Below are 27,264 nucleotides of genomic sequence, written 5' to 3' on the forward strand. Positions count from 1 at the left end.
TGTCCTCGGGGATTATTGTTAGTGGGTTATAAAAAAGATCCTTACACCCTAAACTCTCCAGGGTGACCCTAACGTAGTTCAGCCATGGTATGCACATTCCCTTATCCCTATTCATGCAGTCAGTGACTATTTGTCTACTCAGTCCCGCCTCTGGATTGGTCCAAATTTTTAGCCAGGCCATGATAGGTCTGATTTTGATCAGATCTTCCATATATGCTCTACCCAATTCGTCATGGCAAATATAGGCCGATATACTTTGAGCGGTTTGGAGAATCTTTCTCAGAAATTTATTCTCCTCAATCTGTATTTGCTGGGTAACTACAAAGCCCCACACTTCTGCCCCGTATAATATTTTGGGGCAACAGATGGAGCCATATAGGTGCATAACCTGCTCAGGGGACCACCTGCCCAGCCTGCGCCCATAGCTCATTATGGCCCCTGTAGATACCACTAGCTTTGACCTCCGCTCTTCAGTTAAAAATTTAAAATTTAAAAGCCCATCAAAAAGTATACCCAGATAAGAGAAGGTTTCAACTTTTTCCATTTTATGTGTGCCTATTTTGTAAGAAAATCTTTTACAGGGTTTAGACCCAGCCAGCATCACATAAGACTTGGTTAGGTTGGCTGATAGATCTAAACTGGCCATGAAGCTAACGAACCCATCTAACAGGCTCTGAAGACCTTTAGGTGTGCGGGCTAAAAGTACCGCGTCATCAGCGTACAATAGCACGGGAACTGGTCGGGAACCTAGTCTGGGGGTGTCCACGTTCATTTCACCACCATACTCGTCAGGGACCTTCGCTGGATATGGCTGCCACTGAACAAACTGGATTACATTGCTTGATAACAAACATGTATGAAGCCAGGGACTGGGAATAGAGTGTCTTGATGACGTGAAGCAAACGGACAAGCCAATCTCTACGGCCCCCAGCTTCCCTCTTCTTGGGGTCGGAGGAAAATAAACCACAACAAGTCAACATTTTTTTAAATTTATTGGTGTACTGAATTGGAAAGCTGTTTCCGGACCCAACCCTCTTCTACAACATACACCCCCCCCCCCCCCAATTTAAAAAATAAACGAAACACACAACTGATCCTACCCAATCTGTTTTGCTTAATAGAAACAATTGGATATGTAGTAGACAGTTTAGGGTGACCAATTGGCATGGGTGCAAATTTAGGACAGTGAGTAAAAATTCAGGGCAAAGGGTCAAAATTCTGGACTAAAATTATGCACAGCGTGCCCATCAGTTTACAATCTAATTCCTTATGCAGGACTTAGAACATAGAATCATAGCTGCTTCCAGATTTTTCCCAACTTCTATACATAGTCTCCCATGTCTTTCACTGCATGACTCCTATTTTAGACACCAAATGCACGCCCAGAGTACACTGCCAAACCTCCCAAGTGAACACATACCAAGATCAGGCAGACTTCAAGATGTGGTAAATACAAGTGCTTCAATCCACCCAGCATATACCGTTGGATGCGATGGAGAATGCAGATGAAACCTGCATAGCTAATAGATCAGTGGATGTTCCTATTCGGCTGTGGGTCAACTCTGACCTATAGCCGAGTTTGTCATCATGTGGTGTTCTATGTTCTGAACTGTACAGATGACATGTTGAATATACTGTCAATGCCTGCTGAAAACCCTTTTCTTTTGACATAGGTCACCCTACATATGCCACCCTACATATGCCAGAGTCCAACTACATCTTATGGGTGGGTTTCTGAACCTTGTTCCCCAGAGCACTCGGAAGGAAGAGCCCACTGTACAGCGCATATCTAGAAGGGTTTTTTCTATTGAACAGAGTAGTTGTCAGGTTTTCCTATTTATGATTAATAACATGAAACATGCTTTAAATGGTACTGGGCAGGACATTAATGCAACATAAACATCTAGATTAATCAAATACCTTCACCTTTTAACTCTCAGGAGTTTATGAAAAGATTGGCCTAAATTCATTCTGATTTTTGCTAAACCTCCCAGCACGGCTTCGAAACAAAAACAGAACGCCATGCCCCAGGCAGATGCAAGACAAGGCACACCCCCTGCTTTAACTACCAAAGGGCCCATTGTCATTTTGTATGCGACAATCAGCCAAAGTCAGAATGACAATGGGCCAGTCCCGAGTCTGGGTGAGGTCAGGGAGGGGCTGCCGCAGCCTCTACAGTTTAAGAGAGAAGTGCAAGCTGGCCCCGACAGCAATAACATTTAAACTCGAATTGGAGCTTCTCCAGGGGGGGGAACAGCACAGCTTGCTGCAGTCCCCATAAAAAGAATGATAACGGACATCATGCCAAAATAACGGACGGTCCGTGAACTTTATGGACGGTTGGTCACCGTAAGACAGCTCCGAGTAAAGGTCTGGAAGAGTTTTTAACGTGCTGTAGGAGGGTCATGTTGGTTTGAGTGTCTTGTCATGTTGTTTGTGCAATGTTGTCTTAAAATACTTTGTTACCCGTTTGTTGTGTTTCCAAAGGAGGGAGAAGTCTAGTGTCACTCTGCCTGTGGTCGGTTTCCCTGCTCCACAACAATTACAATGCCACATTGAATGAACAGTGCTGTCACTTGCGGTGTTCCTTTGACAATCACACCAGTAGAGACCGGAGTCTGAGCAGAAGTCCCTTGCTCCAGATGAGTAATCTTGTACCGCCCACCGGGAGGCGCAGCCAACCCTAGAGGGAAGGCGCATGACCCAGACTGCCTCTCATTCGACGTGCCCACCAGACGCTTCTGCTCCGCTCAACTGGCCCTAGCCACGTCTCTCGGATCCACAAGACTAGAACCAGAGGAAGATCCTTCTCCTACTGCCACCAAGACCTGGAACACACTGCCTCTCCACCTCAGAGGATTCCCGTATGACCTCAAGACCAAACTCTTCGAATGAACCCCAGCACTCAGACGGATCAGCAGCCCCCCTCCCTTCTCCCCCCCCCCCATCCCACCAGCACCGTGAGACCCTCATGGGTGAGTAGCTGTACTTTATAAACCCTGATTAACTGAACCTCCCCCCCGCCCCAGTGGGCAGCAAACAAGGGGCCTGGCGGCAGCAGGGTCAAGAGGGCACCAAGGCAAAGGGCCAGCGGACAACCAAAACAAGTTTGGGTTCAAAGGGTCCAATCATGAGAGAAGGTCGGGCCACTAGCACAGCCAAAAGGCGACCAGGACAAGTAGTTCCCAGCATGGTCACCGGAAGAAAATGATCCCATACCAGTTAACGCAGGAGTCGCAGGGAGACCAAGAGGCAGGGAGTCAGAAGGTTTAACAATAATTATCTGCACACAATTGCTTGAACAGGGTCCTTGGGTTTGGATGCCTCATGGCAGGGACCCTTTAATGGCAGACAAAAGGATTAAGAGATGGTCTGCACTGGGCGGACACTGCACTCGCAGCCCAGGCATGGCCACAGGGCCATGAGCGCCAGACATTCGGTAGCAAGAGAAGCATCATCCTGTTGTACCAAGTAGGGGGGCATGGCCAAGCAGGCTACAATGGCAGTTGTGGCTTGCTGATGCTCCGCGATCGGGCCCGCAGATTTCCCGTTTCCAGGCGTTGCTTGCAGCCACAAAACCAGCGTCGGACACCGGAACGGGTCCTGCGTCCGTCGGAGCGTTTATCAGGCGCTCAACGAGGGAGATAGGCGGCGGCGGTACAGGTGCCGGACCGGGGCTCTTGGCCGCAAGATGGCGGATGACAGTCTTGGAGGACTGAACTAGGCAGCATATGCGGGGGCCTTGGTGCCGGCGCCGCCCTCAGTCCATCACAGTCCACACACGGAGGGATGAAAACGCCGGCCCGCAGGCTTGGGGCACCAGAGATTCCTAAGCTCCCCGAGCGCGCGCCCATTGCCAGCCTCGAGACGGCGCGAAGGGAGCGAGCGGCCATCTTGGAGCTGAAACGAACCCCCTCTGGCGACGGGATCGGGAGCGGACATCGCGCTGCGGTGCCGGCCTGGGGTGGCGCCTCCTCCACCTGGAGACCCGAGGTCGCAGAGGCAGCTGCTCGCCCTCAACTTGATGTGGGCCCTTATGAATTCCTCTTCGTAGCCGGTGCGCCTGACCTTAAGATGGCACCCGACATTTAGCGGGACCGACAGGGCATGGAATCGGCGACTTGGTGAGAAGTATACTGGCGACAGTGAGGTGAGCTGCACCCCCATATCCCTACGCCCGCAAGAGCCCCTAAAGCCGAGCGGCCCATCACAGACTGCACAGGAATGGACGGTTGCCTGACGTTGGCATGGCGGCATGACCCCAGGCACCGTGAGGGACAGTTCCTTTTAACAGAGGAGGGGCGCGTAGCAGAGAACCCCTTAACCCTTGGAAACTCTGCGGAGGAGCACTGAGGCGTTTCTGGAGGGTGCCCGACTCCAGTGGCGACGGGGCCATCAACAGAGTTGCCCCTCCCCCTCTAGAAGGACTGCTGCACTCGTACCGTTGGTGGGGGTGGACCAGAGCTTTGCCGGCTCCGGCGGGGAGCCTTGTATCGTCAGACCGCACGCCCCACATTAACGGCAGACGCTCTCGGCACGCATCATTCCCCCGTCGCCGCGATGGGGAAATCAAGAGCGACCCAACATACAGCGGTGCCCGAGACAACTCCAGAGAATATGCCAAAGACCCGGACGTGGGTGGACGCAGAAGCACCACAGGCCGATCCAGTTTGGCCGAGATCGACGGATCAGGTCCTTGCGGCCATCGAGCTCTCCAGAGTCTCCATGGAGGAGAGGCTTGGGACCCAGACAACGGACATCAACCTCATCCGCGGCGATCACCGCAAACTGGCGGACAGAGTGAAAGACGGGGAAAAGACGATGGCCGACCTGCAACCCACAATCAAGATGCACCAGAAGACGCTACAAGAGTTCCTACATCGCCCAACCATTATGGAGGAGCGTACGGACGACTTAGAGGGACGCTCGAAACGCTGTAACATTCGCGTGCTGGGTTTACCAGAAGGCATTGAAGGCACGAACCCTCTGCACTACATGGAAACATGGGTGAAATCCTTCACTCCAGAGACGGACAGGTCTGCATTCTTTTCTATGGAATGTGCCCACAGGGTCCCGGCCCGCAGGCCGCCGCCAGGAGCGGCTCCAAGGCCGATGCTGGCGAAGTTCCTGCACTTCCGGGACAGGGACGCGGTGCTGCGTGCGGCAGGCGCCCTGCAGGTCGAAAATAAGCGGATCATGGTGTTCCCGGACTATGCAAGAGCAGTGCAGCAACAACAATTTTCATTCCTGAACGTGAAACGCCGACTTCGTGAGAACAATATCCAGTACTCCTTGCTCTTTCCAGCTCGCCTCAGGGTCGTCCATAACAGCTCCACTGTTTTTTTCACTACCGCCACGGAAGCGCAGGATTGGGCGGATCAACACTGCACACAGCAGTCCAGAGCAGAAACCACAAGGGATCCGAGCCCTAAACTGTCACGACCCAGGAGATGCACCCAGAGGCGCCCACGTGGTGGTGCGAGTAGTGGGACCAGACTACGCACCCAGGACTCTCCCGATCTGGAACAGATTGTGAAAGAACAGAGGGAGGCCCTGCAGGCAGTGATCGATCTGCAGGCGTCCCCCCAGTTGGAAGACATAGATCGACCTCCGCACATTTTTTCATCTGAGGGGGGAGAACGAAAGTGATGGATCGCTGTCGGGCGGAGACTCTGTGACTCCCCCTTTGGTCACCCCTCCGACAGCGGACCTCATCCTAGATGAATAATCAAGAACTCTTGTGACGCAAGATGGGTTTGCCGTGAACATAACGAGGGTAGTTATATTCACTCACTAACTATAGGCACCATTGCCATTATTCGACACGTCATGAGCAACACCCATTGATCCTACAAAGGCCCGATCCGTGTTTAGCCTTGCACATCCACACCGCCGCCCCCACCATACATTGTTGCACCCCCTCACTAGGGAGCGCAGGTTTGGACGCATCGTCTCTGGCGATGGGTCCTTGGCATTGGGAATGTTTCCCGACCCCAGTTATGCAGTTTGTTTTTTCAGTTCAGCAATATCCTAACCCCCTTCATGGAATGACACAGATCCGGGTGCTCGCAACGCAAAGACAGTTAGTGGTGTGGGGTACACGCACCCTCACGCAGTTGGGTTGGCCTTGCTTAGCACATCCCGACAGACACAGACCCCGATCATCACACACCGATACGGAGTCATGGCAATAATACACCACATACTGATATCAACATCCTCACCCTCAACGTTAGGGGGCTCCACACTCCGAGCAAGCGGTATGCAGTGTACTCATATGCAAAACGTCAAAATGCTCGGATAGCTTTCTTACAGGAGACATCTCATCGTGAAGGAGGTGGGAAAACTACAGGCTAAACGGCGGGGTACCATATGCGCCATGAACTATTCCGCGTATGCACGCGGGGCACTGATCTGGGTTCGACCGGGAACCCCCTTCCAGGAACTCCGGAGGGTGGTGGACAAAGACGGCAGATATACGTTGCTAGAGGGCCTCTTAGATGGGCAGGCGGTACTCCTTGGTAGCATATATGCCCCCAATGTAGAACAAGACAAATTTTGGGATCACCTCACCGGGATTTTAGTCCCTTTTGCCTCTATTCCCTGGATTTTGGGTGGAGACTATAATTGCACGCTAGATCTAAACCTAGACCGCTCTCACCCCCCTCCGGTGCATTCTCCGGCCCTCAGGCAAACCGACAGATTTCGGGCCTGGCTCGCGCACTGGGCACTTACTGACGCGTGGCGAATGCGCCACCCACAGACCCGGTTGTACACTTTCCATTCCATCCCGCATAATCTGCGTGTCCGTCTCGACAGATTCTTATGCTCGGCAGCAATATTGCCCAAAATTACCCATACAGACTACATGGGCAGGGTCATTTCTGATCACGATGCCCACATCCTACGACTCAACTGGAGGCCCCCACGCACCCCCGTCCCTACCTGGCGTTTGCCAAGGGATTGTCTTTCTGACCACGTCTTTAGGCACGAACAGGAGCGCAGCATTCAAGACTATTTTGCACACAATGCAGGTACAGCTTCCTCAGCATTAGTGGAATGGGACACATTTAAAGTAGTGGCCAGAGGAGAATGCATGAAACAAATTACAGGGGTCATGCGCACGTTGGAACAGGCTCTTACCAAGGCTGAGCAACACCTCGCCGCTATCACTAAACGGGACACCACATCCGAGGAGGGGACGCAGCGCTTAGCCAAAGCAAAAACGGATCAAGCCGCTTGCGCAGGTCTCCGCCGATACAACTTTAGATCGTATGCAACTCGGATGCATCAAGAAAGGGACAAAACGGGCACATTATTGGCGTGGCTGGCCAAACAAGACACTGATGTAAAACCCATCACCGAAATCCTGGATTCCCAGGTTAAACTGGTGCGCTCCCAAGCCGAGATTCTTGGGGCATTTTACGGCTACTACACGGGGATCTACAATGACCCAGCCTCAACTCCACAGGCCGTAGTGGATCGTTTCCTCGATCCCCTGACTATACCAAAAATCACAAGGACAGATAGGGAGGCCCTAGAAATGACGATAACAGCGACAGATGTGACCCGTGCCTTACACGCCCTAGCCCATAATAAGGCGCCGGGATCAGATGGGCTTCCACTAGAATATTTCACTACTTTTTCTGCACAACTGGTCCCTCGATTGGCAGAGATGCTCGTGACTGCGCTAGAGAAGGGAGAACTACAGAGATCCCTGAGAGAGTCAGTAATCGTGACTTTCCTAAAGCCGCATCGTGATCCGCAGCAAATGGCCTCCTATCGCCCTATATTGCTACTCTCCGCTGACTGCAAACTCTTCGGGAAGATATTGGCAGACAGGTACGCACAAATTATACGTCCCCTGGTCCATCCGGACCAATGTGGATTTATCCCCGGTAGACGCACATCCCAGAACATACACCGCATATTCCACATCCAGGACCAGGTGAAAGGGATATATCCCCGGTCGGCCTGTCTCATCCTAGACCTCGAGAAAGCATTTGATACCCTCACGTGGCAGTATCTTTTCACAGTCCTACAGCGGGCGGACCTTAACCCCACCCTCATCGCTTATACACAACTTTTATACACTAAACTCACCTCACGGGTTCGCTTGGGACGATATATCTCAGCAGAATTTGCGGTTCGGAGGGGCACGAGGCAGGGCTGTCCCCCTTACTTTTTGCCCTGGCAGTCGAGCCCCTGGCCATACGGCTTCGCCAGGAGGGAACGCGCTGGGGCATTCCCATAGCGGACACCATACATAGTGTCTCCATGTACGCTGACGATCTCTTAATATACGTGAGACACATCGCAGAAGACTTAACCCCCCTTTGGGTGACACTAACGGAATTCGCAGCAGCCTCTGGGTTAAGGGTGAATTGGGATAAATCCACAATATACCCACTGCATCCGGGCCTACCCCCTCAGGAAGTTAGACTGGGTAGTCACAGAGTGCCTTGGAGCGCGGAAGCACCCCGGTATCTCGGGATCCGTCTTTATCATTCCCCAACTGATATTTTTTAGGGTAACCATTGTAGGGCACTGGCGGGCATTAGAGCCGCAGTCGGATTTTGGAAAAGCCTCCCGCTGGCCCCAATAGGCCGAGTGGCTTTAGCCAAAATGATAATAGTTCCACGATTATTATACTACTTTACCAACCTACCAGTGATTCCACCTGGAACCTTCTTTCGGGATCTGGACTCGCTTCTCAGCGCGTTAATTTGGGGCTCTACCAGACATAGAATAGCACTGAAAAAACTACAATTACCCACCACACAAGGTGGCCTAGGCGCTCCCTCCTTCGAAGCCTACTTCTTAGCGGCACAACTACAGTGGCTCTCCCACTGGACGGCGGACAGGTACACGGAAGAAACGCACACCGTAACGGGTCCGGTACCCGTTTCAGAGGTCCGCCGTCTGTTGCTCCCTGGCACCAAACCGAAACATACATATCCCCTACAGGTGGCAGTGGCATGAAGGTGCATGCAAAGAATACACCGCATGTCATCAGAGACACCCTTGTATTCACCTCTACTCCCATTAATTGGGTGGCCCAAGGGTGAACATTATTAGACAAACAATATGCTCACCAGATGGACGTCCTGCGGCATCACCGAGATGGAGTCCCTTTTTGAGGACGGACAGCTTAGACCATTCCAAAGTCTCATGGAAGACTATGATCTTCCCCCAGGACAATTCCTGCTTTACCGCCAACTACTAGATAGCTACCGACCGTACCATGACCTCTCGAGGGGGGGGGCCACACACACTTCCAGTCATTCACACGATTTTACATATGGGAGCGGTTCGACACCTAACCACATGGCTCTATAAGGCCATACGAGAGCTTACCAATAAACCGCTAGCGACCCTACGAGCCATCTGGGAGGCTGAAATTGGACGCTCACTTCACGAGAAGGAATGGGAGGGTGCCCTGGAATACCCCAAGAAGGTATCCAGAAATGCACGCTTTAAAAATATACAATTTTACATACTCCATAGAGCTTATTTGACACCAGCATGCCTCCAACGATTCTACCCAGACACGCAGTTCCTTTGCCCCAGATGCCAATCACAGGATGCAGATTTCCAACACATGTTTTGGAGTTGCCCCATAATCCGATATTTTTGGCAGCACATCCATACTGCTCTAGGGGACCTCACAGGGATCACATGCATGAGCACATGGGAAGCCAGCGCACTAGGTATCTCCCGAACACACACACAATACAAGGTGCAGACTCGTTTTCTCTCCCTAGCGGTGTTATTAGCCAAACGGAGCATCGCCATGCACTGGCGTTCCCCCACCGGCCCCCCACTCGCGGCTTGGGTGGGAGCTACACACAAATGGGCGGCAGCTGAGGAGGAAACGTTGCGGGAGGAGGAGGTGAGAGGGGTTCGCAAGCATCCCATCTCAATGGATTGGGCCCTGTTGTTACATCGCTTTAAGCAATTGACCCCCGGCGAAGACCCAAACGGTGACACACCTACACTAACAGGCCTGCAAACACAGTCTTAGACCCTGACCGACCAAACCCTTCCTATTCTGGGGACACGATCACATTGAAGGCAGCTTTATGGCGCATACTGTCACTCCTGCCGGTCGAACCTAGGAGTCAGTTCAACTGCAAATTATCGGTGCGTTACACCCACACAATTATCCGGGCGTCAGACAGGGAGGCCCGGACGTGAAATTCCATAATCATCCCCCAGTTCTTCCTGTGTTATACCCCAGTTCGCGTGACATATTCACTACTAGGGTCCATAGGGTTCACAAATTGTTTTTTCAAGTAACACTCCTGTCTACGACAAATGATGTGTGATACCAGATACTGTAATATGCGATCCAATGGATTGAAAGATTTGTCTGTGGTTCATCACAATAAACCTGAAAATATCAATAAAAATATGTTACAAAAAAATATCCTGTTGTACCAAGTAATCAAAAGAAGCAGAGCTGTTACAGCAGCAGAAAGTGATTTATGACAACCTGGAAGAGACGTGACTAACGATTATGCCTTGCAGAATTAGGCAAGATATGGTTATTAATATGCAATAAGGAAAGATGTACACTGTGTAACCCTTTATGAATAATGCATTACGATGTAGTGCAAGATGAGCAAGATCTGAGCATATTAATGACCGATACCATCACATTAACTATGCACCAACTTAGTAGGGGGGTTTCAAGGTATCAGGGAACGAGGCTCTGACACATCAAAAAATTCTAAGACGCTGCTATGGAGTATCTTTCCAAAGTTATTTAGCAGCATGCTGTACTACAACATAAGATACATATCCCATATGGTAGCTCATCAGTTTTCTGTAATAGCATGCTGCACGAATAGTAAAATTGATGGGCATTAATTGTATATAGCATTTATTCATTGTTCATGCCGAAGAACAATGCAACTTGCAGATCATACATCTTGCATGCTACGGAATGTGCACACGCGTGCAGCAATATCACCATGCAAGCATTGTACAGAGAATTTCGAAAACTGTTTTGCAACAGTGTTGTCTAGTTCTGTGAAATGCCAAGATACAGATGTGCTCATTTTTTTTAAAAATCGAGTCATCACATCTGTACACCATTTTGCTGCCACCCTTTTGGCCTATTGCACTTGGAATTGTGGATTTTGTTGAAGGATGAAATAAAAGTGAATGTGTGAATACATTCTGTGCATGTCTAAAACTTTAACCACTCAAATCAACCACCTCTACTTGCTGCACAGTAAATATAACACTGAACATGAAGCCATATGTTTTTTTTTAGAGGTACACAACTAAAAATGTGTATTTAACAAACAGCAATCATTCGAACCTCAAGCGAGGACTCCTAAGCTTTTATTTGTGTAAAATAAGACAAAACCATATACAACACTTGGGCTGCACACTGCAAACTCTGAGGCTTTACTTGAACAGAGTTCCTCACTGTAACCAGGGCCACTGCAATTATGTGGCAGAGACCGTCTAAACTATGCAACAGTGATCATGAAGTTATGTGGCAAGAAAAGGCAAATTATGTAGCATAATTTGGTACATTTCGGATATTATTACTTCACTATTTTGCAATTTCACACGTTAACACTGTCTAGGCAAATGTTTCACTTCTTTAATAACAGGTTAACATCAAAATATAGCAATAAGCAACTGAACAGTGACAACTCAACCTTTGAGCAGGACCTTCTACTGCGCAGCAACACGTTTCATCGCGTTTTTAATAACGTTTTATCTATTTGAGCTAAACACTTTTTTTTTAATTTGCAGATTATGCAGCATGTAGAGGATTATGTGTAAATACGCAACTCTAGAATTAGGCAGTTAAAGCTGCATAATTCCAATGGCCCTGACCATAGTTACTGGAATTATGCTGCAAGGAGTATTAAATTCTGTGGCAAAGTTAGCTAAATTACGCATCACGGTCCGTAGCAGTACAATCTTACTATTTTGTCATTTTAACATACATGGATACAAAAAGGACCCCAACACTGTAAAAGACAAAAGATTTCCTTAAGGGAAGTGTATATACACATTGACCAGATCTCACTGAGCGCTATTCACCAACAAATAGTGATTTTCGTAGACTAAAAGAATCTGCGTAAAAGATACAATAAGGCACGTATCTTGTAATAAAAAAAGGTGAGCCTTTATATTCTGTTTTTTTTTCTAGTTAGGTTTTAGAACTTGTCAGCAGTTTTAGGCTTCAGTGCGTCGACATAGCATCTAGAAGCACCTTTACCATCAGGAGAAAGTACCTTAAATAAGGCATGTAGGAAGGAGGCACTGTAAGATGCAAGATATCAATTTACAAAAAAGGATTGAGGGATGTTTTTACTTTTTTGGCACTCTGGGAGCCTTCCTGAAATAAATGCTAGGCTGCGAACGGTGTGTGGTGTTACATGAATTTCACAATTAGCGCAATAAAGCATTTCTGCGACACAGAATCATTGTTCAGCTTCTTGAATTACACAACTATAGGCCATGATTTTGTTCATGTTTCAGATAAAGGGCCTTCTTCAGTATATTACTTGGGGACAATAGATTTCACCACTATACTTCTAGTTTCAAATATGAATACAGCAATTGACAGGTGACCGGGTAACTTAAAAAAATAAGTCTGCCTCTGTGCTTTAACACGTGTCGTTCTTACTTTGTAATTTTCAATCTGGTTTTGTGAGTTAACAATGTATTATGCACAGTAAGTAGGCCGGGTCCCTCCAGGTCTCAGGCCCGGCAGTAATTAAAAATAGGCAGGGAAACTGGTCCCTATATTCATGTCCTTAACTTTACTAGCAACAACGCTGACCCATTTCTGAACTTTGAACGTAAAAAACGGAAAGGTAATCAAAGTCCTTGATTTAGTTCCTGTTCAGATTTCCTATGTTGAACACACTTAGGGTATGCACGCTTAAGTGAGCTATTTCCAGGATGCTGTGTTTCTCCTATAGAATAATGCTCTTTTATAGGGCATACTTTGAACTGAGTCGCCTCCAGGCAAGTATGCGCCACAGGACTGGCATGGAGGCTGAAGGCATCACAAGTCTGTCCCAGTACTGGTCAGTGGGCCATAAAGATATTCAGAATACATGATCATCCAGTCCTTGGCCTCTCTGCAGAGCGCAATGGTCACGTATTGCTGTTGCGATTGTGATTAAGTGCAAATATGTTAGATGGAGGTACACAGTTGTCGGAATATTGACAAGGCGAAAGTAAAATAAAATGCAGTGCTTACATGTGAGCGTTTTATGTTTAGGAGGTGGTGAAGGAGAGGTGAGGAAGTGCATCCAGGAGAGAGTGAAGGGAGGATGCTGAAGATGAAAGAGCTGAGCAGGGGATTTCACATGGGCTTTGTACATACACACGCAGACGAAAACACACACTCTAGTCTCTGTTTTAAAGATCTTAAAAAAATATTTACAAAGTATTGAGTTTAAGTATTCCTCACAATCTGCACTCCTCTCCCTTCCTACTGTTCCTTGGGCTCACCTCATTCCCTGTGTCTCGTAACCAGCCCCTCCCCCCATCCTACTGACCACGCTTCGCCCTGGGGCCGAGATGTTGATGGGTTGGGGGCAGAGTCTGGGGATACGAGCGGGGTTCCTGCTTTCTGTTATATTTGTACCTCGTGACACAAACTTCAGGAATCAGAAGGAATATAAATCTCCCTCCACCAGGTAAGGTGTGTCCCCATAAGAGACGCCTGGAACGAGAGCTTTATGACCCCCCGGGGTTGGTTGTGATGGGACATTGTGTTTATCCTCTAGAAGAGGATCCAGACAGACATCTACGGTATAAAGAGCGGCGCGACCTGCCCCGCAAAGAGCACCACCACACTGTACCACAGATGACACACAGGTACTCCAAGGCATCCGTACGTTGTACAGTAGTTACCCCTGGCGCCCCTAATCTGCAACCAAGCGCCTCGCGAAAAGCACGCCGGCCCTCAAGCGCCTTACAGCGAGAACCTGGGCGACCCCTGAACCCGTGCAGCTCGGAGAGATGGGCACAGGGCCGCCAGCAGGGATGCACCCGCGAGAAAAAAACCTTGTGCTTAGAGCACTGTGACCCCCCACCAACCAACCGCACGAACACATCTTTCCAAAGCACCGGACCTCCGAGTTGGATCCCTGTCGCCCTCCATGTCTCCTGTCCAATCCTTATAGCCTCAACACCTCCAGTCCACAACAGACGAACCAGCAGCCCGGACTCCCACGCCCCATTCACAGCTCCCCTGTTGACTGGTACGCTACATCCACTTCGGCAGATCCTCAGCAGGCCCCCATCCTCTCGGAGTCACGGCGCTATTTGAACATTAGGAAGGGGGGGGGGGGGTGCTCTACCTGCCCATGTCTTGTACGCCTTACTCTTCAAGGGATTCCCCACTTCATCCCCTGAGCTGGCACCCACACACACACCCGATGGCCCCAGGCCTCACGAAGCGGGACTAAAGCACTAAGACCCCTTGGACTCACCGTCCCCCGGCACCGCTCTTCAGCTCTGCCGCTGCTCCTCTGGGAGAGTCGCTCCTACAGATCCTCCATATAATACGCCCCCTCCACACTCTGAGCCCTGACGAGCAGCCGCGGCTGTCTATGAGCGTCCAAGGTCCTGGGACTACCTGCCCCTCAGCAGCCAATCACAGAGCTGCGATCCGCACTTCCTCACTGCCCCCAGTTAACCCATTTGCGCCCGGGAACCGCGAGAGGGGAAGGAAATACTCGCAACAATTTCCACTTCGGTGACCGGTGGTAGCTGTGCCAGGGAGACGATGGTGTGCCATGGAGTGCACAGGAAGCGGGGGGCTGTGGACAAACGAGGAGAGAAAGGGGGGAAGTAGTGGGAAGGAGGGGTGGTGCAATAATATGTAGAGAAGGGAGAGGAATTGAGTGTTGGGCTTGACGAGAAAGGTGGAGTGGGAAGGAAGGGGGTAGATAGGAGTTCACGTTTGTCTTTCGATGTATAGATCCATCCAACTGCTGAAATACCACACCTCTTCTGTGCGCATTAGTAAAATTCAGTACAAGTGAAACTAAAGGAAAGGATTTCATGTTTGTGCAGCAAAACTGCTGCTGCGATCAACCGAAAACAGCACGTTCAGCATTCATTAATAACGATCCTAACTTGTGTCTGTTTCGCCCAGTGCCACTGCACACAAGGCCCAATGCCCATCTCTCAGCTGCTGTGAGGCTTCAGTGTTGCTCACTTTGTTGATGATTCGGGAGCTCCGAGGAGCGCACTCCGGATCATATTTGCTTTCATAGATGATGGGACAGAGTCTCCAGCGGCGTTTGCAGTAGACGCCAAGGTAGGTGCATACACCAGGCTTATATGGAACGCAGCTCTTGATGCCTGCACTGCGAATGGCAGCACCCACACTTCCCTCATCCGAGAACTCCTCATTATAGACACGGAGGACATGTCTGCGTTCCGAGTTGGGCATACAGGGGTTGACTTTGGCCACGACAATCCTGCCATCAACAACTAAGGTGGCAATGCCACGCTAGGTATGATCAATCTTGAACCCAGTGTCCAGCTGCATATGCCACTTGCCAGTCACTACCTTGTGGTTCAGTGCCAGTTCCTTAATAGTGTCAAAGGTGATGTGGCGACAGCTTTTCTGCAAACGCTCCCAGTCTTCCTGCATCTCCGACACATTTCCGGCTTCATGCTAGTATTTTTGGCCCATAGACTGAGATCCAACCCACAGCCTCCATGCTACGCTCAGGGTCACCATAGCGGTGTACCCATGATGGGCGGTTTGTTTCCAGCCATTCCTCAAATTCCGCTCTAGGGGTTTTTCTGGCATCAAAAATTAGCCAGGTATCCATGTCAGCAACCAAGGACTCAGCTGCATAATCTTCAGCTGGGAAATTGACATTTTCCCCCATCTCTTCCTCCTCACAGTCGCCCCTTTTCAATGCCCTCCGATTACTCTTTCCGTGAACTGCGCTGCTCGCCCCCTGGGCTTCGCTGTCGTTGCCCGGGTGCTGTCACAGCTTCCCTACGTTTGTCCTTTTCTGTAATGAACAACAAACATGGAAAAAGAAACAAAGAAACAAGGCGCGCAGAATGTATTGAAGAATAAAAAAATAAAAAAAGAACGAAGAAAAACAAGCATTGGAAATGCAATAGGTCTTGCATTACCTTGAGTTAGAGCTATTGGTGTTGTAAATTACAATGCCTTTTACCCTTGTGTTATTGAGTTTATGTATGTGATGTGCAGTGGAGTTATGTGGGTTGGATTGAAATTGTTAGTCGTTGAATTGCGTGGCATGGAATTGTGTGTTGTGGAGTGGATTTGTGTACTGGAATTATGTGGCATGGTGTGCAGTGGGATTATATGGATAGTGATTATGTGCAGCAATCTGAGAGCCATATCGCATTTTCTAGTTCCCAGCTGCCTGTAAACTACAATTGTCTGATTGGATAGTCGGATTACAGCAGGCAAATGCATGTTAGACGTATATCCAATTTGCTCTAATTACACTGTATTTACTCCTGTGTAGGTAAATTTAGGATAAAGCAAGTTGAAGTACGTTTGATACTGAGGGGGGTGCATTTTATTATATATAGTAAACAGTTACCTTAGAAAATTGTGTTTTAGGAAATTCGCTTGGATAGGTGTAATGAAGAGTTTGAAATATTGCTGGTTGTGCAACTGCACCTACTCTCTGCCAGTTTCCGTTTCCAGTGCAACCTATGAAGTTGCAGGAACAGATTTATTTATTTTACTTATTTATAGGTTTTATATAGCACTAGCTAGACCCGAAGGTATCAGAGCGCTTCACATAATTATGAACAAGACAGTAATCAAGTCGCTAAGCATATGATGCAAGACATATTAGATTCAAATCCACACAAAATATATACAAGGAAAATAGTTAGGTAATGACGGTGGTTACCATATGTGGTTAATTAGCACAGTGTGAGTTAATGGAGAGAAAGACATAATAGATAGTAGAGGAAAACAAACAACCGACTGTCACAGACTGCTTCTAGTCTTAGGAAGAGAGAATATTTAAACATAGTTCAGTTAGCGTGCGTGTTAAAGTATTTGTGGAGGAGATGGCGTTTCAGGTCTCTTTTGAAGCAGGAGAAGGAGGGATTGCATCGAAGATCTCTAGGGAGAGAGTTCCATATGCTGGGTACATTTCCAGAAAAAGAGCAAGTCTGGGTTGATTTCCTTCTTAGCTTGGGAGGAACGAGAAGAAGTATGTTTGAACTTCTCAGAGTTCTGTTTATATTTCTGCGGCACCATCAGTAGCCTGCATCTTGTGTTACCTTCATTATCAGTGGCTCGGAGGACCTCTGTAAACCGCAGCCATCCTGGAGATATCCTAACCCGTAGACAAGGTAAGCTTCGCGGGAAATTTAACACCCTGACAACAAAAGTGGGAAACATCCAATGGAAACACATTTGGCAGAAGGGGGGCGCAGTTTCTTTTCTTGAGACTCTTTTTATTCATGGTTAAAGGAGGTATTTCACACCAAAATAATGCAAGATCTCGCTATCCAGCAATACGAGGCAGGAATTAAATTATTGTGAAGGTAGAACACAAAATATTTTTTTAAGTGGTACATTAATTTCTATTTATGGGGGGAATGTAGAGTCAACATAGATACGAAACGGTCTATCAGGTTCTTATTCGGATCGGGAGAAGCATAACGAGGAGGCCTCCTGGCAGGGGCAAACACCCTTCACAAAATAAATTGGTTTCAGCAGGGACCTCCTGATGGCATCAAGGGTGGGGCAGCAGCACAGGAGATGCTCGAAGTTGCATAGTCTGCACGCCCCCAGGAGCCAACTTCAATCCGGCCTGTGCCGGATTGAAGTCGGTTACTGGTAGACCAAGCAGACGCATATACAGAATGTTTCTACACACTCGTCTGTTGATGGCCTCTGAAAGGTATGGTTGAGGTTTTCCTTGCCCGATAAGAAGTGTTCAGCGGGGGCAGAATGTCTGTGAACTTCAAGGAAGCAGAGTCTTGCAGAAATGAAGTTAGATGCAGCTGCCTGTTTATGACCTTTTTCCAGGTCAAAAAAGAGATGGTGTCAAGTTTTAACGCTGGTGCTTCAAAACGGAAAGATGTATTTATATATTGCTTTGTTCATGTATACTTTGATGGTACTTGGCTACCGAATAAAGTTTTTCTATACTACTAATTGCTTTTTCTAGTTGCCTGTGCCACGGGTTCCCTGGGCTCTCAAATGTGTCTTTCAACAGGGCTTGAGTGAGTTTCCAGGCGATTTCAGTATACCTGCGTAATATTTCCTAGTGTCAGACTCGCAGGTTAGCATTTGACTTGACAGGCCAAGTTCCTTGCAGAGTCTGGACCTGCAAAGGTGTCTGGGCAATTGGAATACTTTCTTGTAGCCTGAACACTGGGCATACTCTTTACTGAGGGAACAGGCCCCGGTAAAAGCCTAGTGTCCGTAGTGTAGTGCAGGGAGAAGGGTAGCCTTCATGACCTTGAGAATTGGTGAGGCAGAGGCACCTTTTAATTTCTTGTTAAGGTGGATGAGACTATACATGATGGCTGCAGCTTTCTTTTTCATGTAGGCTATTAGGGCAGTGGGTTTGGAGGTCTCTGGAAACTAAACCCCCAAGTAGTTGTATTTCATTGCTGGTTTAATAGTCGTGGCCCCCATGCACCATGTTAGAAATGTATTGTCCTGGGGGGCGTGGCTAATGCCCGAGGAGGATGGCAGCTGGCCCCTGACTCTCCCGGGACGGCGGAGGGGTTGGCGGACCTGACGGGCGACTAACCTTCTTCACGGCTTCCAAAAATACAGTATTATCGTCGGAAGTGATGCTGAGCTGATTGATGTGCCACTGAGCTGCCGCAACACAATGTAAGCAAAGTTATTTCATAACTTCACTAGTGGAGCGCTTCTCCCACAGACTTCGCCGCCATTTTGTCCTTTGCGCTCTAAAATGGATTTCTTCACGCATCTTACCTAATACTACAGCACAATTGTTGGGAACAATGCTGAATCGATTGTTGTGCCCATGAGCTGCCGCGGCAGAAAGTAAGAGCCGTTTTTTTTTCTCCTCATCTCTTTTTGATTTTAATAACGGAGCGCTTCCTTCATAGAATCGGCCGCCATTTTGTTTTCAACACTCCGTGAGGGTATCGATGCACATATCTTATTCAAAGCATGCCGCAAAGTGCTGAGAGCCTAGCAACTAAATATTTTTTGTGCGAATAAGTTTCAATGCTGTATTTTATTCTTTCACATCAGCGCTTTCAGAGTTTTTCCTTCATGTGCCTCCCTACTATATTGTCTCCGCCCTGGATACACCTCACTTAATTTATAAGTCATTGCCAGCTATGCCACGATATTGCTCACCACCTGGCTTACGTTCAATTACACTTAATGATGAGGTTGTCAGACAGAGCCCCTTGCAGAATGTTGCTTTGATTGTTGTTTAGTAACCTCATTTTCTACCTTCATTACATGAGGATTTATAACTAATTATAGTATTTACAAGACTTTGAGACTGTCTGTGCTAATTTCTCTTTCCTGCTCTAGTTGAATGGGCAAATTACTTAAAGTTGCTTTATTTTCATAGTTTCTGGCACGCAAATCTTCAACTCGTTCTAAATCCCGCTTATATTGTGGCTCCATGGATGACTCATCGAATACTTCGCCTAAGGGCGTTATGGCCTCCACTATTGCGACTTCCTCTGGCACAAGCAAAACGGCAAGCAAACGTCTAAAGAAAGACCCTCCTTCTCCTCTCAAACAAACATTTTCAGTTTCTTTGGACTTACTACTTGAGGAAATTAGAGCTCTTCGTCCATTTGTTGAGAAGACTAACTCTCGAATACAAACTCTAACAGAAAGATGGTCAAGCTTGGAGGACAGAGTTACTGCAGTAGAACAGAATCTCGAATCTTTGACTTCTGCCAGTAGCAAGACCGATGCCCTCCATGCTCAAGTGTTGACTCTCCAAAAGCAAGTCGAGAACTTGGAAAATAGAAACAGACGGAATAATCTCCGTATTTATGGACTATCAGAAGGTTCTGATCCTATCCATTTTTTCAAATAATTCTTGCCCAAAGCTCTTAATTTGCCATAGGATACTCAGCTTAACATCCAGCGAGCTCATCGTTTGGGTCCTGCTTCTGCATCGTCTTCTACCAGTATGACGAAACCGAGAGGGGTTATCATATATTTCCTAGACTATACTGACCTACTTAAGATTCTGTCAGCTGCCTGAGCAGCTAACTGTGTTTCTTGGGCAGGCAATACTTTGTTTTTCGCTCAAGATTACTCAAAACCCTCTGCGGATCGCCGTACAGACTTTTTTAGCAATGAGACCTCAACTTCGATCTCTTGAAGCATGTTATGGCCTTTTCCATCCATACCTCTTCAAAGTCATCATCAATAACAAGACTACTACATATGAAGATCCTCTAAAATTGAAAAGCTTTCTCAATTTTTATCAGTGGATTCTATGGATACATCTGCATCATCCTCATCGATCAACAAATAGTTGATGTTGTTCGATTTTGACTAAATTCCTACTTGAGTCTTGAGTTTCTCATGGTTACTGTTGATGTTTCTCTTTGCTCTTGCTTGATTCTAGTCAATGCTCCTACTTTCCGGTTTGTATTGATTTTTTCATTATCTTCTTTCTCTTTTTTACAGGTTCCGTCCTCGTGATGTATTTCCCCATGTGTTGTATTGCCCGTCATTTCTCATCCTTTCTCGTCCCTTCCCGCCCCCCGCTTGAAGTCTGGAGTCGTCATTCTTCCATGTGGCCCCATCTCTCCCCACCTTACATGTGTCTTGGATTATTTGTAAGTATGTTTTTTGTGTCTTCTTTATTGTCTCACCTACTATTTCTTTTTCTTTACCTTCTTTTCCCTTTCCTTTTTACTCTTCTTTCCCTCCGTCACACTTGTTATTTCCTTAACTGTTTAGATATTCTTTCATCTTCTCTTCTCTTCACCTCTTCAATTTATTCACCCCCTTCTTTCTCTCTCTCTTTTTTCCTTCTTCATTTTCTTAAGTTTCAAGTTTTATACACATATAATTGCATCTTATTTGTATTTGATTGGTATATGCATTATGGTTGGTTCATTTTACTAATTATTTTTTTCTCCTGATCTATGGCTTTAAAAATAATTACATGGAATGTTAAAGGTTTAAATTCCCCTATTAAGAGACAACGGGTTCTATCTTATTTATCTAAACTGGATGCTAAAATCGTTTTGCTGCAAGAAACCCATCTCACTGAGTCTGAATCTTTAAAGGTCAAGAAAAATTGGGTTGGTGAACTCTTTTTTCCCCCCCTGGTGATGGCAAAAGAAATGGTGTTATTAATTTAGTCCACAAATCACTGCAGACCTCCCTTATTTCACAAGAGAGAGATGAGGAAGGTAGATGGTTGTTTGCTAAGTTAGAGATTGATTGTGTCTTGCTCTCTCTTTTTAATATTTATGCCCCTACTTCTGGTGATGCCCCCTTTTGGTCCCATTTACATCAACTGAATTCCCATTTATCTAGTAATGTTATTCTAGCTGGGGATTGCACCCAAGTTTTTGATCCTTTTTTAGAACGAAAATCCACAGTATCCTTCATTCCTTCAAAGGCACATAAAACTTTCATACAAACTATTAAACATTTACATTTAACTGACACTTGGAGATTATGTAATCCGTCTTTGCAAGAATTAACTTTTTATTCCGCACCCCATCAGACCCAATCAAGAATTGATTATTTTTTTACATCACACAATGTCTCTTAATCTCTCATATCTGCAGATGTAGGCCCCATACTCATCTCCGACCATGCTCCTGTCTCCATCTTGTTAGACTTATTGCCTCATTTAGCTCACCCCAGGAGATGGCGATTTACCAATACCTTGCTTTTGGACCCTCATTTCAACACTTCCTTTATCTCTTTTTTCAATGAAAATTTCCTTTTTAATAATAATGACACTATGCCCTTTCATATAATCTCGGATGCTTTTAAGGCTTCTGCTTGTGACTTTATTATTCGATACATTTCTAATAAACGGAAAACTGCCCGGGCTTTAAATAAGGAACTCCTCTTGAAGATAAAGAAATTGGAACATACTTATTACACTTCCAAATCGAAAAATTGCATAACAGATCTCATCAATGCCAAGATTCAATATAATAAAGACACAACTGACGCTGCCTCTTTGTTTCTTTTAAAAACTAGTGCTAAATTCTATGGTGGACAAAATAAATCTGGGAAATTATTAGCTAATTATCTAAAGACCAAACAAAATAAGCTTCATATCGAATCTATAATATCGGACACAAACACTTCTAAATACAAAGACGCTGATATACTACAAGAATTTGTTCAATTCTACGAACAACTTTATACTCCTGAACTTTATTCCACTGAAGATGATATTTCCCTCTATCTCTCCTCAATTCATAAGTGCTCGAACCCATCTCTACATCTTGACCTCCTTGCAACTGATTTGACTCCGACTGATCTACTTAATGCTCTTAAATCCCTTAAGAAAGAAAAGGCCCCCGGTCCTGATGGTTTTCACTGTCGAATTCTTCTTGCACTTTGCCCAAATAATCATTCCTAAGCTACATACTTTAATTTCCTCTTTCCTTTCTTCTGGTAATTCCTCTGGTACTTTTCTGGAAGCCTTAATCTGTTTTATCCCAAAAGAGGGGAAGGATTTACGCTATTGCATAAACTACAGACCCATTTCCCTAGTTAACATAGATTACAAAGACTTCTCGAAATCACTAGCTCTTAGATTGGAATCTTTTTTACCTCAACTCTTAGGTTAGGAACAATCGGGTTTTGTTAAAGGTCGATCTATTAATGATAATACCTGCTTGTTTTTTTTAACATTATTTCCAAATCGCCAAATCTTTCAGAACCCCTCGCTGCCATAGCCTTAGAGGCTGAGAAGGCTTTTGATAGAGCATATTGGCCCTTCATTTTTCAGACATTAAAATGGTTTGGTTTTGGCCCGAAAATCATCTCCTTGCTCTCTTTGTTGTATTCAAATCCTATGGCTGCCATTTTTGCTAACAGTCTTATATCTTCTTACTTTACTCTACATAGAGGAGTGAGACAAGGCTGTCCTTTATCTCCTTTCATTTTTAATTTAGCCCTTGAACCTTTTTTGTCTAAAATAAGACAGAATCAATCCATCACGGGTTACTCCTCTAAGTCTGTACAGGTCAAATTAGCTGTTTATGCTGATGACGTTCTTTTATTCCTCTCCCAACCCCATAATTCCATGCCGGCCTTTTTGAATGAAGTTAAATCATATTCTTTAGTTTCGGGCTATAGATTAAATAATGACAAGTGTGAAATTTTGCCCTTATCCAAATATACTTTTAAAGAGGATTTTTCTCTGTCCAATTTTACTAGGAGCCCTCTTCACATAAAATATCTTGGCATATGGTTCACTTCTTCCATCAAATGATCAATTCCTCTTAATTTTAATAAATGTATTGAGAAGCTTACTTCTGTCACTACCAAATGGCACCCTCTATATCTCTCATGGTGGGGTCGTCTTGACACCATTAAAATGATGTTGACGCCTATTATCCTCTATCTTCTTTCTAATATACCAGTGCCTATTCCCACAAAATGGTTCCATAAATCAGTTCTATTATTATTTCTTTTCTGTGGATGAACAAAAAACCCACCATGTCCTTACTAAAGTTGTCGTGTTCGAAATCTGAAGGAGGTGTCCGCTTCCCTGATTTTCTGAAATATCACAAGGCCTTTTTATTGAAACATTTATCCAGTGGTTATCTGTCCCTTCTCCTGATTTGCCTCTTTGGATCGATTTAGAGAGCTCCTTCCTTTCCCTGTTTTCTTTCCAAGAATATTGATCTTTTACGAGAAAACCGCAAAACTTACATACGCCTATCATTAAATATTCATGTAATAGTTTGAATAAACTTCTTCATGTTGAGCCACACGATTTTAATACATTTCTCAATTCCACAATATGGCATAACAAATTCATTTGCATCAAGGGAAAACCGATTTATTGGAGAACCTGGAGGGACAAAGGCATTTTATGGGTGCATCAATTATTTGAAAATTACACCTTTCTCACTTTTTCAAAAGCACGTTCTCTTTTCCATTCTCACATAAATTTCTAACCCTACGTTCTGCTATACTAGATTCTTATTCATATTTTCACTCCCTATTTCACACCCCTATGCCACTAGATCACTCCTGGTCAAATATCATCTCCAGATCGCCGAAGGCCTCCACCCTTTATACTTGTTTATTATCCCCGCTCTTACTAATGATCCAAAACTAAGATTGAACTTTCCTGGGAGACTGATTTAGGCATAAATTGGTCCATATCTATTTGAGATAAGATTTGGACGAAAATTAGAAAGTCTTCCAAAGCAGCTAGTACCACACAAACTCTTTTTTTAAAATTTATAATAGATTGCTACTAACACCAGCTTCCTTGCATAAAATGCATTCTGACACTCCCAATACTTGTTGGTCTTGTTCATTCCCTCAAGCAGATTCCCAACATCTACTTTTTTCATGTCCACAAGTTTTGCAGTTATGGAAAGCAGTTTGGTCCCAAATTAATACTATTTTTGGGAGTAACGCTTCCCTGCCATTTGCAAATATTTTTCTGGGTAGTCTTTCCAATAGCTGGAATAAACCAAAATCACAAACGCAAATCATTGATCTGTTAGTTGCTACTGCCTTTCAGCAGATAACAACAAATTGGAAAGATACCTCCAAACTCTCATATTTAGCTTGGTGGTACTCTGTTTGCCATAACCACAGACTTGACACAACTTTTGTATTTCCCATGTCTCAGAAGCAAAAACGATTACTTTTATGGTCTGCTGTTATGCTGTTTCTGGATAATAGTGCTAAAAGTTCCTTTGCTCCAGTACCATCTATTCAGAAAGTTACTCAACCCCCTTGATTTGTTCAAATGTAACCTTGATTCGTTCAAATGTAACCTTGTTTTAATTATGTGCTTATTAATTTTGAATTATTGTTCCCGTTTTCCTTTTCCTTACCCTTTTTACGTTGCCATAGATCTTCTTGTCTTTTATGATTACTTGCCTATATGCCATTAATAGTATGTTTAGTAATATTTCCTGTTGATGTTATGTTACTTGTTATCTGATGCGTCTTTTTGTTGTACTTCTAATAAACATTCTTTTGAAACTTAAAGAAATGTATTGTCCTTGTGGCAGCCAAAAATGAGGACTTTTGTCTTGTCTTGATTGATTGTGAGATAGTTTTTTTCGTTGTATGTGTGAAGACTGCTCAATTCTCGCTATATGCCAACTTTGGTGTGGTCCATTACTACAATGTCATCTATATATTGCAAGATGTGTAGGTTCGAATGGCCTAGGCGGGGGGTGCCAGACAGCGGTTCTCCAGAGCCTAGCCCAAGTCTGCTGTGTATAAATTGAAGAGAAGGGGTTCAAGGACGCAACCCTGCTTCAGGCCTCCTTGGGAGGTGATTTGGGAGGTGACAGTGTGTAGCCCGGTTCTCACTCGGACCCATGTGTGGGAGTACAGACAGATAATAGCCCCAAGTAGTTCAGAGGGAGCGCCCCACATGTTTAATTTTCTCCATAGCTTGGGACGGTCTACCTTGTCGAAGTTGGTGCTGTAGTCGACAAAACAGCAGAGAAGTAGCAGCTGTTTTTTTTGGGCTGCTTGACGGCTCAGGACAGCGAGTGTGGTGATGCTGTCTATCTTTGATGCTGATGCTAGAAACCCTGTTTTAAAGAATGGGTGAGCATCATTGTCCATGACCGAGACCTCTAGTTGTTTACGTAGTGAGCAAGCCTCTAGGTCTAGTAGGGCTATCCAATGGTAATTAGTTGGGTTTGTCGTGTCCCCTTTCTTGAATATAGGGCATAAGACTGAGCCCCTCCATAAGTTTGGAACTTAGGCGGAGAGGAAAGCTTGGTTGAAGAGGGGGGTTAGCACCTCGTGCCAGTCCTCCAAGGCACATTTGAAGATTCCAGCCAGAAGGCCATTGGGTCCTGGCACCCCTTCATTTTTTATTTCCATAATAAATTTGCAGAACTGGGCTGGGATGGTTAGATTCTGCTGGTTCCCTGTGGACTGCTCTACAGACCCCCATTTTTCTGCGTGATCTGGTGTGGCTGGCTGGCTTGAGTATAGCGTAGTACATGTCTCACCTAGGATCTTTCCAGGACACCATTTTCCCTGGTTAAATTTGGAGACTTTAATTTGTTGATGTGATTCAAAAAGCGGGCTAGGCTTGTTTCCGGGCTCATTTGATATATCCTTAGCCATTCCCTTCCTTCTGAGGCTTTCTTTGCTTCCCACATCACTTTTTTTGGGTTCTTCGCGCAATTTGACAATGTTCATTGCAGTTTTAGGAGTGGAGTTGAGTTGTGGGTGTGCAAGGACCTTCTTAGTGCTCTCCTTGCTGTGACAATGTTCTTGTTGTACTGTCAATTGATCTGCTCCTTCCCTTTTGCCCTTGAATGTTGCTTGCAGCCCTCAGTTCCTAGTGGAAAGTCCATTAACTCCTTGGTCAATATGCTCCACTTTGTGGTGCATGTTTCTTGGGCTGGCATTGGGATCCATAGTCACCTTGGTGAGCCATTTAACCACCATTGAGGTGTATGTCGCCCTCCATTTGATTCTCCTGACTAGCTTTGTTGCTTCGGCTTACGTAGAAGAGCCCACTGCCCACCAATTGGCTGCCGTGGAGCTCTTATATCAACAATTAGGGTCAGGGGGTTGTGATTACTTTCAGACCTGTTGGGGATCTCAAGGTTAATGAATCGGCTCTCTCAGGATTCATACAGGAAGACGTAGTCAATTGTTGAAATTCCTTTAAAGGTGAAAGGAAACTGGTGGGAGGGTGCTTGAGCCTTGAATGCTTGTTCAGCAGAGATTAGTTTGTAGACACTCAGGAGGTCGCCTGTTCTTCGGCTTTGCAGGCAGCCTTGCTGGCACTCTCCAGGTCCCTGATATTGAAGTCCCCTGCAAGCAGAACTTTGTGTGAGGCGAAGTTCAGAAGGAGGGCCTCTAAGCAGTCATAAAGGTCGTCGGTTGCGGACAGTTTTAGTGCTTTGGGCACATTATGATAGCAATTTACCAAGAGCAGGGGAGTTTTTTGTGACAGATTGTAATTCCTGAGATTGTTACAGCTTGCAAGGATGGAGAATTTTGGTTGAGGGGGACAACGTTCAAAAAGCTTTTAAAAACATGGCTATTCTAGTACTTCGGTCCAATTCGGTTATTGC

The 27,264-nt window shown here is 45.9% G+C and overlaps 1 protein-coding gene and 1 pseudogene across 1 annotated transcript in view; both read right to left on the minus strand.

Moving 5' to 3' along the window:
- ECE1 (endothelin converting enzyme 1) overlaps positions 1-14,618 on the minus strand; it is a 398,159-nt gene extending 383,541 nt beyond the window's left edge. The window contains exon 1 of the mRNA XM_085608988.1: positions 14,481-14,618. The gene's annotated coding sequence lies outside the window, so the exon portion shown is untranslated. The remainder of the gene's footprint in view (positions 1-14,480) is intronic.
- A 506-nt stretch (positions 14,619-15,124) lies between these two features.
- The window catches only part of LOC146868123 (UPF0696 protein C11orf68 homolog pseudogene), a 37,872-nt pseudogene continuing 25,732 nt past the window's right edge, over positions 15,125-27,264 (minus strand).

Source organism: Triturus cristatus, chromosome 1_2, assembly GCF_964204655.1.
Source record: "Triturus cristatus chromosome 1_2, aTriCri1.1, whole genome shotgun sequence".
In the NCBI taxonomy this organism is placed as follows: Eukaryota; Metazoa; Chordata; class Amphibia; order Caudata; family Salamandridae; genus Triturus; species Triturus cristatus.